Source organism: Diadema antillarum, unplaced genomic scaffold (assembly GCF_040938485.1).
Source record: "Diadema antillarum isolate AM-2024a unplaced genomic scaffold, OU_Dant_1.0 seq00000005_RagTag, whole genome shotgun sequence".
Lineage (NCBI taxonomy): Eukaryota > Metazoa > Echinodermata > Echinoidea > Diadematoida > Diadematidae > Diadema > Diadema antillarum.
In genome coordinates this window covers 217342-238334 of record NW_027271127.1, presented here as the reverse complement: position 1 = coordinate 238334, position 20993 = coordinate 217342, and the positions used below count along the sequence as shown (strand labels likewise).

Here is a 20993-nt window from a genome sequence, read left to right as displayed (position 1 = left end):
ACATTTGTAGAATTTGACCTTGACCTTTTGACCTTTGACCTCTTGCCAATGTCACTAAAATCTACTCAACTAATTGTCCCATCATACATCATCCTTGGACCAAGTTTGGTGAAAGCTGCTTCATCCAGTTTTGGGTTATCATGTAAACAGATAAATTTTAGGATTTGACCTTGATCTTTGACCTTTGACCTCTGTCCGATTTCACTGAAAAACTAATCAAGTAATTGTCCCATCATACATCATCCTCCAATACAGTTTGGTGAAATTTGCTACATCCAGTCTTGAGTTATCGCGTAAACGGATAAAATTTCATGATTTGACCTTGACCTTTGACCTTTGACCTCAAGCCGATTTCACCAAAAATCTTATCAACTAATTGCCCCATCATACTTCATACTTGGACCAAGTTTGGTAAAATTCCAGTAAATATTACTCAAGTTATCGCGTAAACGAAAGCGGACGGACGTACGGACGGACGTACGGACGGACGTACGGACGGACGGACAACCTGAAAACATAATGCCTCCGGCACCACTTCGTGGCGGAGGCATAAAAAGGTCTTCAGCGCAAAAACAAAGGCCTTACCGCGCTCACACTTCAAGGTTGACAACAATGTTGTCAATAGCTTCAGATGTAACAAGGAGGACAAGATCGTTGTAATCCACGAATCAACTTACAGTATACCTTCATCACACACATTATACCTGCATATCACTTTATCGCACGCGAGCACATCGCTACGCTATTGTCATATTCACGGCAAGCATTTGAACTGTACTGTGCTGCTAGCCTTGTGTACAAAGTCTTGTGATATTTTTTCAGAGTAAAAGCATAATACTATCGCATGAAACGAGCAAACGTTCATGAATTTGCACTGGCTTTGTCGCAAAGATTCGGGTAAGCCAGAGCCGATACTTCGTAAATAATAGGAGTCTAATTCTCAAACACTCCAGCCGACCCTTCGTATATTTGGGCATATAATCTACAAAAAGGTCGTGTAACGCGACCACCCAACGCGAACGCGATCACCCGATGGAACGAAGTAAGCCTACTGTGAGACAGAGCCAAGACAAACATGCAATGGGCATTCTTCTTTCAGTGGTTTTGGTGGATCATCATTAATTGGAAGCTTTCATAGCCATACTCTTGTTACAATTACTGTAAAACTGGAAATTTTGCACGCATTTCGCGCAGCCAGAAAACTAGCGCGAAAATAAAAGCATGTGAATATTTTTGCTTGCCATATCTTTCAGTACCGTAGTTGGTGTCTTGATTCCGTGGAATTAAAAACATGTGAAACTCTTCCAACCCCGCCGAGTGCGAAAAATTGGTCGCGCACAGAATATCCACTTTTACAGGAACCATCTGGTTTTATTGGAATAGCACATGCATACATACAGTCAAGGCTAACCACAGTATGCAACAGAAGTGAGTACACCCCACATGAGCACTTGAAAATTCGAATGTAATTCTTCAAGTTGTTGATTTTGAATAACAAGTCTCACAGAGATTGTAAAAAGGACCTGGCGTGATAGGAATTGAGGCAAAAACTAGTATTCATAACCTTACAATTATGAAATATTACATGCATATTTCATGAAAATAGTGGCAACAAAAGTGAGTACACCATGTGCAATATTTGCATTGAAATATGATCAAATCTGGAGTTTTATGGTCCCAGAATTCGCCATAATTTTCCTTAGCATGAAAAACATGTTGATATTACATGGTAGTGACCTCGAGTTTGTGTTCCATGCATGTAACTGCTTTTCTGAAAAGTTAGCAAGGGAGTCAGTTGCATGTTCGATGATTGCTCCTGACCACACTAGTCACACCAGTAGTAAAGCAAGTGGCCAATGATTCGACAGGGTTCCATGAATCAACCACTCTTACAAATGAAAATTCACTGAAATTCATCAATAAAAAATGGCGCATATCAAGTGCAAAATTCAAACTATGCAACTATTTCCACACGTGTTCCGAAGAGCACAACAGTGGGCCACGTTGCCGGACCCCCGAAATCATTGTCGAACCCCCGAAATCATTGTCGAACCCTCCCGGGTCAACTCGCACAAGCAGTTCAACGGGTAAGTAACAGGTAAGTTAAGTTGCATAGCAACTGTGGTATAGCGCCACCTGTGTTAATAAAGAGTGAGGAGCAACTATGAAAGATTACACTACGTCCGCCGAGTCATTCTCTGGTGTAAATGTCACGTATTTAGGTTAAGGACACAACAAGTGGCGACGAGAAATGGGATATCCGTGCACTACATACCGAAAATGTGAGTAGTGAAGTGAATATTTGTGAAAGTGCTCCCAGACTGCAGATAACGGTTAAAATCGGCAGTCAAATACGTGGACAGTGACAGTGTTATAAAGTGTGGTCCCACGTAGTGATCTTCATGTCAGTATCAGTGACTGTAAACGGGCTGTAGAAAAGTGAAAATGGCGTCAACTACAGGTAAAGCGGACACTTATGATCCGGAAGTGGAACAATATGAGTCATACAGAGAACGAATGGATCAATATTTCATTGCAAATGACATAACTGATGATAGAAAGAAAGTTACAGTGATTTTATCAGTGATGGGCGCAAGGGAGTATGGATTGTTGAAAAGCCTGGTAGCTCCAAAAAAGGTGTCGGAACTGAAACTTTCCGAAATTGACGAAGTGTTAAAACAGCACTACAACCCAAAGCCCCCAGTGATGCTGGAAAGGTTCAAGTTCTATCAACGAAATCAGCGATCAGATGAGACAATTTCAACATGTTTTGCTGAACTGAAGAAAATGGCAGAGTCGTGTGATTTCGACACATTCAGGAGTGAGGCCCTGCGGGATCGCCTAGTTTGCGGACTCCTGGACAAGAATATCCAGAAGCGTCTTCTGTCAGAGGACAGCCTGACGATTGACAAAGCGATCAAGTTAGCCCTAAGCATGGAGGCTGCCAGCCAAAATGCAGAAGCACTGAAAACAAGCACAAACATACACTATGCCTCTGGGACAATCGAATGCTTCTGCTGTGGCAAAAAAGGCCATTCCAAAAGACAATGTCGCTATAAAGACTATAGTTGTGACCTATGTCACCGTAAGGGACACTTGAAACAGGTGTGTAGAAACAATGAGAGGCAAAGTAGCCATAGTAGTTCTGCTAGTAGTAAACACAGAACAGAAAAAGGTAGAAGTCACAAGAAAAGTAGTAGAGGTCATGAACAAAGACACAAGAGTAGAAGAAAGTCTAGGGTAGGTGTGAGTCATGTCGAGGGTGAATCTCATTCAAGTTGTACAGATAGTTCAGAGTCAGACTCGGGTTCTGAGATAGATGAACAAATGTACTATATTGGTGTACATAGAGTAGGTAAAGGGGTGAAACCTATCATGGCTGATGTAGAGATAGAAGATACATCACTTCAGATGGAAGTAGATACTGGTTGTGGAGTCTCAATTGTAAGTAAATCATTCTTTGACAGGGAGTTAAAGAGCAAGGTAAAGGCAGAAAGAACTGAAATTAGACTCAAGACATTTACAGGAGAGGTAATACCAGTCGTAGGGAAATGTCAGGTGAATGTGACATACCAAGGTAAAACAGAGAGGTTACCTTTGATCATTGTGAAAAATGAGGGGCCGGCTCTGTTTGGCAGAGATTGGTTGATGAAAATTCCCCTGAGATGGGAAGAGATCAAAGTCAAACAGGTTGCAGCACGTGAAATGCTGACAGATAGGCTTGAGAAGTTGATAGGAGACAGTGAAGTGTTTGAAACCAGTGCAGGTAAAGTGAAAGGGGTGCAGGCACAGTTGAAAGTAAAAGGTGATGCACAACCAAAGTTCTTCAAACCTAGGGCAATACCCTTTGCTATGAAAGACAAAGTTGGTGAGGAGATAAACAGGTTAGTAAAGGAAGGGGTTCTTGAGCCTGTTGAATATTCAGACTGGGCTGCTCCAGTAGTCCCCGTACGAAAGCCTGATGGCTCAATCAGATTATGTGGGGATTATAAAGTCACCGTGAACCCCCAGCTGGAGGTTAAGGAGTATCCACTACCTAGACCAGAAGAGCTCTTTGCCAGTTTGCAAGGAGGAACAAAGTTCACAAAACTAGACTTGAGAAATGCCTACCAGCAGGTAGAGCTCGATGAGAACTCTCGGAAATATGTCACAATTAATACCCACCTAGGTCTCTACACATATACCAGATTACCCTTCGGAGTTAGCTCTGCCCCGGCTATCTTTCAGGAGTGTATGGATAAGATTCTCCATGGCTTAGATGGTGTGGGATGCTATCTCGACGATATCATTGTGACGGGATCTAGTGACGATGAGCATCTTGCTAACCTTGAACGAGTGTTGACTAGGTTGAGCCAGTTCGGACTCCGCTTGAAGAAGTCCAAATGTGTGTTCATGCAGAGTTCAGTTGAGTACTTGGGGTACAAAGTAGATGCAGAGGGATTACACCCATCCCCATCGAGAGTAGAAGCTATCGCGTCAGCACGTGCCCCCCAGGATGCATCTGAGGTTCAGTCCTTCATAGGGCTAATCAACTATTACAGGAAGTTCATTCCTAACCTGGCTACCATCTTGGAACCCATTGATGCACTCAAGAAGACAGATGACTTCAAGTGGACACCACAATGCCAAAGGGCATTTCAAGAGGTCAAAACAATTCTCAGTTCAGGTGCAGTGTTGGTGTATTTTGACCCCCAAAAGGACATTACGCTAGCCGTAGATGCCTCACCATATGGCATTGGTGCAGTCATATCCCACGTCACACCTGAAGGAGACAAACCCATTGCTTATGCATCACGGAAATTGACCAAGACAGAGAGCAACTACTCCCAGCTAGAAAAAGAGGCACTTGCTATTGTGTATGGGGTACGCATATTCCATCAGTACCTATGTGGAAAGAAGTTCACACTTCTTACGGACCACAAGCCTTTGACCTACCTCTTAGGACCAAAGAGAGGGATTCCAGTCCTAGCAGCATCCAGACTTCAACGCTGGGCCATTCTACTTTCTGGCTATGTGTACGACATTCAGTACCGTACCTCCAAACAGAATGCAAATGCTGACTTTTTGTCACGTCTGCCAGGTTCGGATACAGTGGAGGACAGTCAGGATGAGTTTGTAGTAATGTGGACCAGTGAGGCTACAGAGTTGAATCATGTACAGCTGAACTCTCTCCCAGTTGATGCAGTGATGGTAAAACAGGCAACAGACAAGGACAAAGTATTGTCCAAAGTCCGGTTCTGGGTACAGAGTGGGTGGCCAGGAAACCATGAGGTCTCCAGCGAGTTCCGTCCATGGGTAAAGCGAAAGGATGAGTTGACAGTGGAGAGTGGTTGTCTGTTATGGGGTATCCGTGTAGTCATCCCAGAGAAACTGCAACAGCGAATCTTGGACGAGCTTCATTGTGGACACCAAGGGATTGTCAGAATGAAAAGTCTGGCTAGGATGCATGTATACTGGCCAGGTCTAGACCAACACATTGAGCAGGTAGTTCAGGAGTGTTCATCATGCCAGGTTGTTCAGCCACTGCCAGCCCAAGCCCAAGTGAATCCATGGGCATGGCCATCTCAACCTTGGCATCGCATTCATGTCGATTTTGCCGGACCGTTTCTTGATCAGATGTTCCTGCTGGTTGTCGACGCCCACAGTAAATGGCCAGAGGTCATCCCGATGAAGTCAACCACAGCATCAAACACCATACGAGTGTTGCGCAGTCTTTTCTCCAAGTATGGTCTACCCCATGAAGTGGTATCGGACAACGGACCGCAATTTGTGGCAGAGGAGTTTGCTGAATACCTGAAAAAGAATGGCATCAGGCACATCAAATCAGCAGTCAAACACCCAGATTCAAATGGCGAGGTGGAACGCTTTGTTCAGACCTTCAAAAAGGCCATGAAGAAGGCAAAGTCAGAAGTGGGTGATATACATCACAAGTTGGCCAAGTTCCTTTTGAGCTATCGGACAACTCCTCATGTGGTGACTCAGGAAACTCCGGCTAAGATGTTCATGGGAAGAGAATTGAGAACACGCTTGAGTCAGGTCAGACCAGACCTAGGGCTGAAACTTCAACAGAAACGAGCTCCCAAGAAGGAACGAGTTCGGAGTTTTGTTGTTGGTGAAAGAGTGAGGGTGCTGGATTTTCGGATCCATTCACAAAGATGGTCAGAAGGTGTTGTGACTAGGGTTCTAGGTCCAGTGACTTACCAAGTCATGGTAGATGGTTTGTTCTGGAAGAGACATGTAGATCAGATCCGGGCTATGTCGCAGTTTGAAGATGTTAATGAAGAGGCACCAAAGCAAACAAGTCCAAACACACTACTGGAACAAAATGTGCTCACCAGACAGATACCTGAACACCTCACAATCACTACAAATACCAATCCAGATATACCTGTACCTACATCTCAGTCACCAGAGACAGAAAAAAATTCAGAGCAACACACCACAAACACCTCAGAAAACAAACCAGTTCAGCCTGCACTCCGTAGGTCAAAGCAACATATCAAAAAACCAGACAGGTTAAGTTTGTAAACGAATCAACAAATATGCATGTATGTAGAAACAGGATGTTGGTATGCTTATAACTGTTGCTACATGTCAACATTTTTTATTTAGAAATGAGAATAAGACCAGAGTATATTTGCATGCCAAAACCATTTGTTGTATTTTACATATTAACAAATGTGGTTAACCCAAGTATGAGTTTATGATGATAAAGAAGGATAATTTATTGTGATAAACAGGTACGTCACATTGTTGGAAAAGATTACAAATTATGTATGTTTTTGTAAGCAGGACTAAAGATTTTATGGAAACAAACACATACATAAGACTGTATGATGTTTTGATATTCCTTTTATTTCATGTTATATATGTTGTTTTTAGATGACAATGGTATTGGAATTGTTAGATAGGATGATATGTATATGTAAAAGTATACAGGAACACATTCCTATTTGGTGGTTGTTTATTTCTGGCTTCATATTGTGATTATACCGTATCAAAACCATCATAACTTTGCAAAATGTTTTAGGTACTGAGCATAGGACAAGACAGTGTACGTTTCAATATGCAAATTCATCACATGTGTATACAGACCTTATAGGTCAAAGACATTTGTTAGGGATTTGATGAGATACTAAAGACATTATTTAAAGTTAACCAGTTATTTGCACAGGTTAACATGTTTTATTGTGTCATTTGTTAAGTTGTCATATATTCAGTGTTTTTCAACTGAATGATTGATAGTGTTATATAGACATGTCAGCATTTTTGTGTAGAGTTGTTTGTAGTACAATGTATAACCAAACAGTGGTTCTGTTAAAGCACATTACTGGTAAATACAGTAATTTTGTTAGATTGAATAGGATAACACAGTTGTTGTAAGTTTGTATGACATTTGGAATAATACAATGTACATGACCAGTGTATTCATGAAAAAAAAAAAAAAACACCCAACAACAACAACCAAATTTTTGTGAGGAAGGAGAGGAGATGTGGTATAGCGCCACCTGTGTTAATAAAGAGTGAGGAGCAACTATGAAAGATTACACTACGTCCGCCGAGTCATTCTCTGGTGTAAATGTCACGTATTTAGTTTAAGGACACAACAGCAACACATATAGACTCGTTTCATTCCAAGTTTTGAAGTTACTAGTCCATTTATCTGCATTGAATCTATACAGCAAGTACACTTACAGCCATGATTGCAACCGTTTCTGAGATAACTTGAGCGTTTACTCGATATCTATATTTTGCATGCCACCCGTGTCAGAATTTGCTGTATCACCAGTGTTCGATCGCAACGTGTTGTAAATGCATTGAATCTCTCACACAGCGTGCGAATACATGGATGGTACCGCGCTCTCGTAGTGCGATGTACTACAGTATATATACAGTTTCGCCCGTGCATAGCACGCGCGCTAATACATTCAGTTTCACATAGGCAGGGCGAGCGCACGGCGAGCGCACGGCGCGGTACGTCGCGCATGTCGATGCACGGACATATGGGGCCGAACAATGAGTACAGGGGGCTGAACGATGGTTGCAGCGCAAGCGTTCGGATCATGCACGCTATTTTGCTTCCGCTGCTTATGATGTCGAACATTGGGCCACTCCCTGTAATGCACAGAAGAATACAAGAATTAAAGCGAGTCAAACCCTGACCACTCCAAGAAGTCATCAAACAGTCCTGAGTGAAACACAGATAAAAGAATGCAGAGGGGCATTATAAGGCAGTGCCATGTCATATCAACATGTTTTTTGTGCTGAGGAAAATTATGACCCGTGCTGCTGACCATAAAACTCCAGATTTAACCATGTTTCCATGCAAATATTACACAGGGTGTACTCACTTCTGTTGCTATTATTTTCTCAAGTATGCATAATATTTCAAAATTAAGGTTATAAATATAAATACTAGTTTTCTGTCTCAAGTCATATCATTCCATGTCATTTTTACAATCTCTGTGAGACTTGTGAGATAAAACAAACAATTTAAAGAATTACATTCAAATTTTTAAATGTTCACATGGGGTGTACTCACTTCTGTTGTACACTGATACATCTGTATCTATGGCTACCCAAATATGTCATGCCAAGCTGAAAACTAGGTAATTAATGAACACGGCAGGTTGGCTCATGCTCTAGTCAAAATGCTAATCAGATAGAGGGGACATGATAGGTTAATTATTCAATTACACATTATCTGGGAATAGGTCACATTACTTCATTGATAATTTAAAGCCCAATATCTGACATCTTTAAATAAGTTTATCTTACTTTCACTCAAAAGATTCTTGACAACCCTAGGGCCTGTTCAGTTTTCCCCAGGCTTCAAATCCACACAAGCTCACAAAATGAAATGCAATCTAAAAACCTCACAATAGAATATGACATGGCTTTTCTATAGCAGGAGTGCCATGCACTCAAAGTAGGGTCTGACAAATTTTCAGAAGTATTAATTTTCCTCAAGAGTGTCTAACATTTCATTAATAACTGTTCAGTTTTCTGAAATGTCAATGCAATACTATGTACATACTGTATTGCAAGGTCTTGAGCATACCCATTATGTGCCATTTCTAACTTTGTTCCGAAAAGCAATTAACCCCCATTCATTTCTATGACCTGTAGTTATCTGCCCGTATGCACTGAATGTGAAAATGCAAACAAGCATGCCTCACAGAGGCATTTTTGTCACCTGAGACAGTCGATCATTGAATATTATGTGTCTCTATACTTCCCATTCAGGCTCCCTGGAGCAGACTCCTGACTGAGATCTACAATGTAAAATTTACACAAGGGGTCAGAGATCAGCATGAGAATGAATTCATGAGTCATAGACGGATAAATCAAGTGTGGGCTTGCCATTATTAAAAGAAGGTTGTAAAATACAGGTGAGGCAAACAGGGTGGGAAATTACTATTCACAGCAAAATGACAAACTACAACAGTGTCTCAACCTCTCGTTGAGGTGACAATTTACCGATGTGCAGTTATGGCGGTTGGACTTCCATGTCCGAAGTGGCTCGAGGTTTCATCCTCGCAGGCTGGAGTTGCCTTTAATACACACAGCTGCTTACATGGGTTTCAAGATTTACACACAGTTGACCCACGTTAACGTCATATATTAACGAAATCACCACGGCATAAAAACTCTACCTACCCTCCATACTATACCATTCATTATCAGTAGACACAAATGTGACCCTGCATCACAAAACAGAAAGTCGCCAGATGTGAAATTTTAGTTAAAGGCATATTATGAAAGAGCAGACTCTAAGCTTTAAAATGACGTGTAACTCAAATCCAATGGACTCACCTAACCTATCTATGTATTGGAAAGAAAGCACACACTCAGGAAAGGTGTGGACTGAGAAAAGAGGCTCTGAAGTACAGTGTCTATTCAAGCGCTTAATCTTCACCAAGCCGTGCTGGCTGTGAGATGAATGGGACAAAAAACAGGATGTAAACCGCAGGAGTAACAACAATGAAGGAATTATCAGATTGAACTGAATTTGAGCATGCCTTATTAACACATTCTGTTCATAAGTAATCCCAACTTTCAAAGCAGTAGCATCATTCTTTCAAAAGTTATTAGAGTTGAAAGTGAGGAGTGTGTACAAGGTTTTTAAGAAATGAAAAGTGGACTCTAAAGACACACCTAATCACACTATTCTACCAAAAAATGTTCGAGATAAACTGCTAAAAACACACTTTCCTGCCCATTTTATGATCCCAAATTTTAGTATAATGGAGAAGAAGACTTGCTCTTTTAGAAAATATGAAAAAGTCAAGATCGGCTAGGTTGACCCATTTCATCTATTTTCAATCCTCACACAAAATCAGTGTGTGCGACTTTTTGTTCGTTTTGTGATGCACGGTCACAAATTCAAAATGATTCAAGGTTACTAGTGTAGCTATCATTTTGATGTCTACAGAAGAAATTTTTTCACATGCTTACACTACAGTCTCTACTGATACAAAACCATTCTGACTCCAGTTGAGCATTTACCTTGCTTGATAATGCTCCCTACAGTGTTACAATATCGATACAAGCCCTTCAGCGCTTGGCCTGAAAATTTAATCATAATGCCAATAACCACCATACACTCTGTCTTCCAACAAATTCAACCGCCTTACCAGGGTTCAAAATTGGCGATGGTCCGCTGGCCATTGGCCACCCAAAATCACAAAATTCTGAAGTTACTAGTCCCATCTGGCTAGCCAAAATATATTGCTTCAGTGTCAAAATTGATTCTAAGTAGTCCGCCTGGCTAGTTAAAAAAAAAAAGTTAAGTGCGACCCCTGCTAGTTTACTAAAACAGTGCAAGGGGATAACTTCTCTGCATTACAAGTTATCACATAATTTTACAATGCATACACTGTACATAATTCAAGCTGTTCTCAAATAGCTTGCGTTATACAATGAGAGGCGGTTTACATAAAATATCTCGTCATTTTACCAGAACCACTTTTCCTTAGCGGAGTACAGTTTCAAATAATAACTCTGCATAACGACACAAGGGATATAATAAAATTATTCACTTACAGTTTTAACTGATGACAAGAAGCTGCTGTTTCCCCAACCTCATCGCGTCGGCTCAAGCCGTTACCTGCCGACCCTAGCAGTCTAGCTGCTGCAGCTGGTACAGACCCCATATGAACGGTCTTGCCTCTCCAAGATCTCAGCTTCAAGTGACAAAATTTTCCTACTACTACTGTTACGCCCTTCTCAAAAATCCTGAGCTACTACTGACAGACAAAAGGGAGTTATCTTCACCTGGATAGAAACATGCCGGTGTATAGAAATCTAGAGTAGCAACAACACATTGCTGAAATACTGAAATGCCAAGCTGCCAGTGAAGAGCAGCACTGAGCTGGAGGAGCCAAGTGCTAACATAGAAAAATGCTAATCATTCACAACTCTATGTGCCTTATAGAGACAATAACAACAACATATGCTGACTTCATGAAAACAACCTTCGTGGCTACGCATTATGAATACGAACAAATATCAGGGAGAAATTACTTGTAACATACTGACTGCATTTATATACACCAGTCAAGTTTTATTGAGTATTAAGCCCTGTCTAAATAGACCTTCTCCGGTGTTCGCCGGCAAAAAGATTACTTTCCACAGATTTCATAAAACACGGGTTAAAGATAATAAGTTTTGGTACCTCAAAAGTTTCCCAGAATTTCCTCGTCTTAGTTTGTGTTTCAGGTTAAAGTACCTTTCATATAACTAACACTGTGAGACTTACTCGCCCCAAAGTGCTCTCATGTCTTAGTAATCATGCAATAATGGTTTCGTACCAGAGCCGCCGCCGTATGGCGGCAAGGTAGTACACGTATTGTACGAAACTATTATTGCATGATAACTGCGACCAGCAGCGTGCAGCCCCATACGCATAGCTATCTGCGACCAGCAGCTCCATACGCATAGCGTAATGGGGCTTCGCATTGTAGCATTCAGGATCATGACAGATTTAGTATCGCCGGTAAATATCAACTTAAAATCCAGAAAATTCTTCAATTTGAAGATTTACCAATTAAGTTGAAGTATTGAAAACAGGCTTCGGGCAACGTTTGGTTCTGCAAATAGTCCCTTTCTGTTCGAATTGATGACTGAATGTGACTCGGTCGAGAGGACCTTGGGAGAGCTACATACACTGAATACTACGGCCAGCGCATGCGCACACAAACATCTTATCCGTTCATGGATTTGAAATTTGTGCGCATGTGATGTGTACGCATGCGCTGGCCGTAGTATTCAGTGTATGTAGCTCTCCCAAGGTCCTCTCGACCGAGTCACATTCAGTCATCAATTCGAACAGAAAGGGACTATTGGCAGAACCAAACGTTGCCCGAAGCCTGTTTTCAATACTTCAACTTAATTGGTAAGTCTTCAAATTGAAGAAATTTTTAGATTTTAAGTTGATATTTACCCGCGATACTAAATCTGTCATGATCCTGAATGCTACAATGCGAAGCCCCATTACGCTATGCGTATGGGGCTGCTGGTCGCAGTTAATTGCATGATTACTACGTATATGAGAGCACTTTGGGGCGAGTAAGTCTCACAGTGTTAGTTATATGAAAGGTATTTTAACCTGACACACAAACTAAGAAAAGGAAATTCAGGGAAACTTTTGGGGTACCAAAACTTTATATTATCTTTAAACGCTGGGTGCCCCGTTTCAACAGGCATTGCTCGAAAACCTTCTGCGGGGAGGATACGCTCTTCTTGGCCAATTAGATTACAGATACTCTGAAGATGAAAGGTTTTATGACATACAAATGCATGTTGATTTGTGTCGATTCCTGATACCCTCCACATCACTTTTGCAGTTAAACGAATACCTAGAAACAATCTATATATTCTTAAATGATTTTTCTTCTATTTTTCTTCTAATTACTTTGGATACGCCCACAAAAAGACCTTCCAAACCAAGATTCTGGTTGTGACCTCATCTGTCAATCATTGCTAAAGTATTGATATGTTTAACAAAAGGGATTGGAATGCACCTTCCCCTCGACTCAGCATAACTTGCATGTTTCTGTGATATTAATATGACTATTCAAAAGACAAAAGACTAACAAAAGCTAAGTTATGCTCAGTCTTGGGGAGGGTGCATTCCAATGTCTTTTGTTAATCATATAGTACTTCAGCATTGATGGACAGATGAGGTACCAGAATCTTGGTTTGGAAGGTTTTTTGTGGGCGTATCCAAGTAATCTGAAGAAAAATAGAAGAAAAATTATTCAAAAATATACAGATTGTTTCTAGATATATTTGTTTCACCGCAAAAGTATTTTTGTACGTTCACACACATACACGCACACACACGCACGATTACCGGGTGTCCCAAAAAAAGCGGAACGGTGGATTTTCAATACCTTGCCTTCTGAATGTGATATATTTTTTGACATCATTAGAAAGAGCATCTTCTGCAAAAGACAATGATACCAAAATCATTAAATTTGGGTGGGTACTTTTTATTCTACGCCAATTTCTGTAAATGCAGTCATTTTCAAATTTCGCCAGATTTTTGCGACTTATGAGATAATAATTTGGGCGCCACATGCGATCCATACCGATACGGTGGATATTGTGTAAGCTTGGTGATCCGTGTCAACAAAAGATACAGCTTTCACATTGGGCACGGGCCAGGATAAAAACAGTGTGTGTGTCACTCTCTCTCTCTCTGTGTCCCTGTGTATGTGTACGCGCCCAATGTGAAAGCTGTATCTTTTCTTGACATGGATCAATGAACTTACACAATTCACCGTATGGAACGCGTGTCGCACCTCAATTATTATCTCATACGTCACAAAAATTTGAAAATGACTGCATCTACAGAAATTGGCGTAGAATTAAAAGTACCGAACCAAATTTAATGATTTTGATGTCATTGTCTCTGCGGAAGATGCTCTTTCTAATGCTGTCAAAAAATATATCACTTTTAAAACGTAAGGTACTGAAAATCCACCGTTCCGCTTTTTTTGGGACACCCGGTATAACCTTCAAGATTTTTAAACAATCCTTTATTAGACATAAACATGCATTCATTTGTATTTTTTAAAACTCTTATATAGTTATTATTAATTTGATACATATTTACTCAACCATACATGTTATATGCACGTCACATGCAACACAATGTTGACTCATAAAGATTAATATTTCTTTTAATGTTATGTATTTTTCACAATGACATTGATTTTGTATTGCTGTATATTTCTTATGAATCTTTCATGTCTATCTATGTTATACATGTGCTTTGTGTAATTATGTATGAATTGATGTTGGTAACGTGTATGCATGCAAACAAAATAAATATACAGAAACAAACAATAAAATCAAATTGAGGGTATCATAAATCAACACTAATGACTATTATGCATTTGTATGTCATAAAACCTTGAAGCATTTCACATGCACGTGAGGTTTGTGGGTTTGAGCAGAATGTGCGAAGTTGGCACGCCATTGACTGAGTCGGACGTGCGAACATGGCACATAAAGAGTTAAGGATCTTTCAAAAAGAAATAAAGTAATGAAATCAGCCACATGTTCAATCAGAGCACGTCCATTACAATTACCATACCAATCAACCCACAGTACTCGATGAGTGTGACGACTATATAGGTACAATACACACAGCCCAATACACGCTGTGCAGAAGTCATCATGCTTTGCACAGCGTCTGGTCACGCTAATACATAGGGAGAGTTCGTAGGATTTGTGTGGTGCAGCACTGGTCAAATGACACCTCGGGGGAAGATTCACCCCGCAAGCATCTTAACAGACACCATCCCTGGGTAGGAACCACCTGAGGCTACCCCACATATCTACCCTGATCGATCGCAGGGTAAGATTTTGCCCAAGGCTACCCCGAGGTTGCCCCACGGCTACCCCGAGGCAGTCCACTGTGTTGCATCTTAAGGGCTTTTTACACTTGTGAATTTTTGCTAAATCCCGTACCAATGGTGGGGCTAAGGGGGGGCCTTAGCCCCACCATTGGTACGGGACTATCCTTAGCCCACTTTCTGTTTACACTCGTTTTTGCCAAAATGGGCTAGCCCCACCGATAGTCGGGTACTATCTGGCCCTGCAAAATAGCAGGGTTAGCACCGCAATTGCGGTGCCAAGCAAGTGAGTGTAAACAGAACGAAAAAATAATCCTGGGCTAAGCGACGGAGACGAAGTCCAACCCTCACTGACCAATCAGAAACGAGGTAATCAAGTGCTGCCGGTGCGTGCGTGTACGTGTACAGTAAACAGCGTAATCATGAATATTCATGTGGTTTGGAAAGTCCGGGGCTAAGAAATACGAGTGTAAAAAGGTCAGTTTTCTCCTTAGCCCCGCACAAGAGATAGTACGGGACTAATTGGCCAGTGTAAAAAGCTGAAAAAAATCGGTACGGGACTAACGATAGTCCTGGGTCAGAGAAAGTCCGGGGTTAAGAAACACAAGTGTAAAAAGGGCTTTAACAGCTAGACACAATCTTCTCATGGAAAGATTCTTCACCCAAGGCTACCCCGAGGCTACCCTGCATTTTGTGGCCTGTAAAGATGGGCTATATAGTCCATGGGCCAAGACCAGAAAAATGGGTCATTGGTACCACCTGAGGCGGCAAAACCTTTTTGGTGTCATTTTGTTTGCCGGGCATAGATATGCTTATCAAGCTATGATAGCTTGATAAATGAATTTTTAACCAATTTGGTCTCGTTTTTATATCTCTATACTTCTGAATCGAAACTAACCGCTATACAAAGAAGAGCACTGTCTTCTGTATGTCCACAGGTGCTCTGTTGTAAATGCGGTGCACTTAGTCTTTATTCAAGGCAGCGAAGGGAATATCCAAAGGGTTATGATGTCCACAGCTGTCACGCGGTGCGCTTAGTCTTTATCTAGAACAATGTACCGTTATCATATCTAAAGTTCATAATGAAAGGGATTATCTATACTGTTTTTATGCTACCCTCTCAACAAATACATCAGTTTTAAACAAAAATCACTCTGTTCATTTGCAATATCGTTTACAATTGTATTATAATGTATTGTAGTGTACCGGTACATTGTTTTTGCATTATCTTTCATTGCTGGATGGAAAATAAAGCGACACTGGTGTGGTATTAGCATTTTCACCGTAGAGTTTTCACCGGAAAATTATAAATAATGGAAAAATACGGTAAAATTCACGAGGAATTGTTTTTTTTTTGTTGTTGTTGTTTTTAGATCAGGGATAGACACTGTATTATAAGCTTTGGATATTCCCTTCGCCGTCTTGAATAAAGACTAAGCGCTGTGGACATCATAACCTTTGGATATTCCCTTCGCTGCCTTGAATAAGGACTAAGCGCACCGCATTTACAATCACAAGATCAACGGATATAAGAATCCGTAAGTATTATCCACAAACAATATTAACCATTTGAAGGCTTTAATTTTATATGTGAAGAGAACAAGAAGGTTTTCCAAAAGACTTACATAAGTCTGATACTGTGAGTTATGCAGGTAATTACATTATTATTATTATTATATATATATATATATATATATATATATATATATATATATTTTTTTTTTTTTTTTTTTTTTAGGTTTTGTTTAATTTAGATTTGCACACTGCACAACCGGATGTTTGCTTATTACATAAAGTAAAATTGTGAATTAATTGTAATTTATGTTTATTTATTGGAAAGTAAATATGGAATAATTATTTTTAATGTCCATATATCGCATTCGGGAGTCTGCTTGTGCACCATATATATAGCATTGGGCAGAGGGTCCTGAGTGCGGCAAATGAGGGATCTAGGTCTGTGTGCGCGACCGAGAAGCCTGCTCAATGTAACTAGCCGGGCTGATCAGAGTTTGCCATCAGCATGCACCAGAACTTATTCGCCCCATCCGTATAACAACAGACATATAGCACACATAAAAATAATTGCAAAAAGTATATTATTTGTGAGTAATTAGTTATATGTAAAATAATGATATCATAAAGATAAAGGCGTAAATATTCATATTTGAATGACGCGCCTTAAATATAAAAACAACAACAACAACAACAACAACAGAACATCTGTGAACATACAGAAGACAGTGCTCTTCTTAGTATAGCGGTTAGTTTCAATTCAGAAGTATGGGGATATAACAACGAAACAAATTGGTTAAACATTCATTTATTATGACTAAGCTACTCATTTGGAAATGCTATCATAGCTTGATAAGCATATCTATGCCCGACAAACAAAATGACACCAAAAGGTTTTGCCATCAAAGGTGGTACCAATATCAGGCCTGGCCCATGGACTAATAGAGTGGTGACGGATGTAACCAATATCTGCGTTTGAGGGAATGGAACTATATGGCACAGTAAACACCTGCATTGCAGTTATCGCAGGTACATTGTACTCCAATGTTGTCGTTTATTTGATGCCAAGATGAGTACCTACACTCATGACCATTTCTGCACCATATGAATGCAAGCTACCAATACCGGTACTCTGCATTCACAAGCACACATTAAATATGCGATTTGTGGTACAGGCTCCAAGATAACTGCTTCGAACGCGTTGGTTGTTATTTTGATGCACTCAGTTGTGCCGTGTTTTGAAACCAACACCCCTACCTTCCATTGATAATACCTGTGAAATGCACATAATGCTCTTCCTATGTGCACTGTGCATAGTCACATGCATGAAAGTTTCGTTCTTTATGCACAATGCTATAAATAGAGGCGTGTCGGTTTCAATGTACAGTGTCGATGTGTTGGACACCTATCACACTCCTCCCTGGCTTTTTGGAAAACGATGTAAATTTTCCATGTCATTTTGCCCTTCATAATGGAATTTTCAGGCAATCTGTGCCAGGAATATGTCATCAAACAAGTAGTTTTGGGCGTCCATGCAATTTTTTTTTTCATTCTTGTGGTATTAATTTCATGATTCTCAAGTGATTTATCTGTGTTTTGATACTTTTTAAACATGTGCGAGTGTGTGCAATGTATGTGCAAGAGTGTTTGAAGTGCATAGATCAATGTTCTTATTTTTATGAATTCTCAAGTGATTTCAATTTATCTGTGTTTTGATACTTTTAACATGTGCGAGTGTGTGCAATGTACGTGCAAGGATGTTTGAACTTGAAGTGCACCTATAGATCAATGTTCAAAATGTTAGATTTTGGTGGCAAACAACCTACCCGATACTTCTGCGATGTGCAGTGAGGCTGTGAGGGTACATAAATGTATAAATGGGTTACAAGAGTGAGATACAGTAGGGTGCAGTGCCTATACGCGCTGTGCATGTGCTGGCAGGAAAACGAGCGAGACACACACTAATGCAGTGCCGTGGCTCAGCCAATCAGCAACGAGGTACGACCTAGTGCACAGCAGAGTGGAGAGTGCCTGAGAGAGAAGATGCCAAGATATTGAGAGCCCGAGGGGAGGAAATGTCAAGATATTTTGTAGCTCTCTCATCGCTGCGATCACACAGCGATAGTCTAGATATCAATATTCTGTGAGCAATCGGGAGTGAGTGGTGGAACAGCGGGCATTCTCAGTGGGTTCTGCGGCGACATGAATTATGCATGTCAGGGATCTGTGCTTGCGCTGTGTTGACCGAGGCGCTGCTTAAACTGTGTATTCCAATATATGGCATATGGCAGGCAAACTGTAGTGGAATAGCCCTGCGGATGTTGCGACTTTTGTACAGCGACAGTGCTGTGTTTAGTTTATACAATGTAATATCATAGGAGAGTGGATCGCATTACCGGACGCTATTTTTTCGTGGTTCTGAATTCTGTACTCGAGGGGATGAAATTTTGGCTAAAAATGGCACCAGTTATTCACAAAGTCTTGAAAATTACGAACTTGGCACAATTATAAAAATTATTCACTCCAATTTTTGGAAAATAGAATTTTAATATACCCCTCTCCAAAAAGTTGTCTTTTTGCAGAGTGTTAAATCACATTATAATTCCAGACATGATTTTCGTAATGGAATAATCGAAGCTTTTCGCACCTTGTCCTTGCACCAGAATCAAAATTCATATCCACGATTCACTGTACACATTCTACACGAGAGGTCGACAGAGAAAAAATCGGCGAATGATCGAGGCTCAAATTTCTTATTTTACTTTAAAATGTCGAACTTTTACATTTTTATGTCCATATAACGCTCTGTGAGGCTAATCTACAATTACAAAGTCCCGCACGTATTGAATGTCATAGTATGCAAAAATGTGCACATCACTCAGGAATTACCATGCTGTCCAGTAAAACCATACCAGTACCTGTTTTACACAGCTGGAAATACAATTCCAACCATGTACAGCACTATTACAAGAAATGCATTTATAGATTAAGTTTACACTACAGTGTACCGGTATTGCTTTTGAATCATTATGGCGAGAAACCTTTACTGGATTCCAGTGTCTAATTAACAGTAACACTCACTAGCAGGGCCAGCAGCAGGCAGGGTTTGGGTTGATGTTGGGGACAAATCAAGATATCCTACTACAACTAACAATACCGGTACCTATCTTTGTAAATTATTATGTCGGGGGTTCTACATGCATGTAAATAGTAATGCCTCAACCCCCCCCCCCCCCCCCCACCCCTTTTTTTTTTTGTTTTTTTTTTTAGATGGGCATGTCAATCACTCAATATACTATAATTATAGCCATCCATTGGCATTGGCAATATTACCGGTATGCAGATTGTCACAGCTAGTGTGCTAGCACTATATTATATTATCTGTAAACGATCTTACCAACGAGTTCATGAAGCGCTGTCGCCGTGGACAAGAAATTACTGCACAAATCGATTTGTTGATCAGGTCGCATGAGGGTCGAGGTCTTACTCTTAGTGAGGTCTTGTTTAGGCCACGGCCATCCCAGCAAGCATTCCGCAGATCGCAGATTTCTATACTAACGCTAGACTCTATTTGTGATTTACAGGAAGTGGACAGCACTAACAACAGTAACGTTAGACATCTTTTACTTTGCTGAGACTGCAGGACCTAGACTTTACATAAAATCTCTACTTGTCCAGTAATCAGGTATAAAGCTGCTGCATACTCTACTGGCTTCATGCGCATTTAAGCTGTAGAAATCTGGCTGACTTACATCTCAGTGAGTGGCGTTCGCGAAATCCGACTACAGCGTAGCCTTGGAAGAATACCCGAGCCGAGGCCCGGCCCTATATTTACCTGTGTACCTGCTGACCCACACACCACAGTTGCTGCACCGCAATGACTCCTTTGGGGCGAGCCGAGTTTGTTGACATTTCGGATGCCGATATAATGACAGTTGTCGAAAGATGGCGCTACACTAGATTGAGATGACGGCTTGGTCTCGTGTTGGCTCTGAATGACGATACTACCAGTACTATCTCTCTTCTCTAATACAAGGACTCTGACGACTGGCGGTGATTAACGTTCTTGAAATTGAAGTTATTCTGCATAAATTACCGTCGAAACTGTGTTGGAGAGGGTACTCAACGCAATCGGAACTCCACTTCAAAGGGGTGTGGAACTCGAACAAAGCGTTCAGCAATTCACAACTTGAACATCGCAGCCGCGCACCGATCCTGGACACAGTTTTATTATTGTGTCCATTCGAATTAATATACAAATAATATATTTCGCTTTGAGAGTTTCTGTTTAAAACCATGGGTAGGCGGTGACTAAAAAAAAAAAGTAATGCTGAGGATCGCAGCCTCGAAATGAGTCCCTACTACATGTATTATAGAGGCACGGACAAAGTCCATTGTAGTTTTAACCAGAAACTCTAAATTATTGACAGGATATGTCTGTTTTATTTGGATCAAAAATTAAAACAAAACTGAATCAAAGTTTATTCATGCAAACAAATATTATAAAATCGCACGCAAGACGCCAAACTGCACGAAATGTTAAAATCTTCTGTGGGAAATTCATTTTGGGGCGTCATTTCACAAATAGTGTAGGCCTACTATTTGGAAAATGTC

General features: G+C 40.7%; 1 protein-coding gene across 1 annotated transcript in view; it reads right to left on the bottom strand.

The window, feature by feature from the left end:
• LOC139724924 (protein phosphatase 1H-like) overlaps positions 1–20215 on the bottom strand; it is a 37127-nt gene extending 16912 nt beyond the window's left edge. Inside the window, exon 1 of the mRNA XM_071636044.1 lies at positions 20132–20215. The gene's annotated coding sequence lies outside the window, so the exon portion shown is untranslated. The remainder of the gene's footprint in view (positions 1–20131) is intronic.
• Positions 20216–20993: the final 778 nt, after the last annotated feature.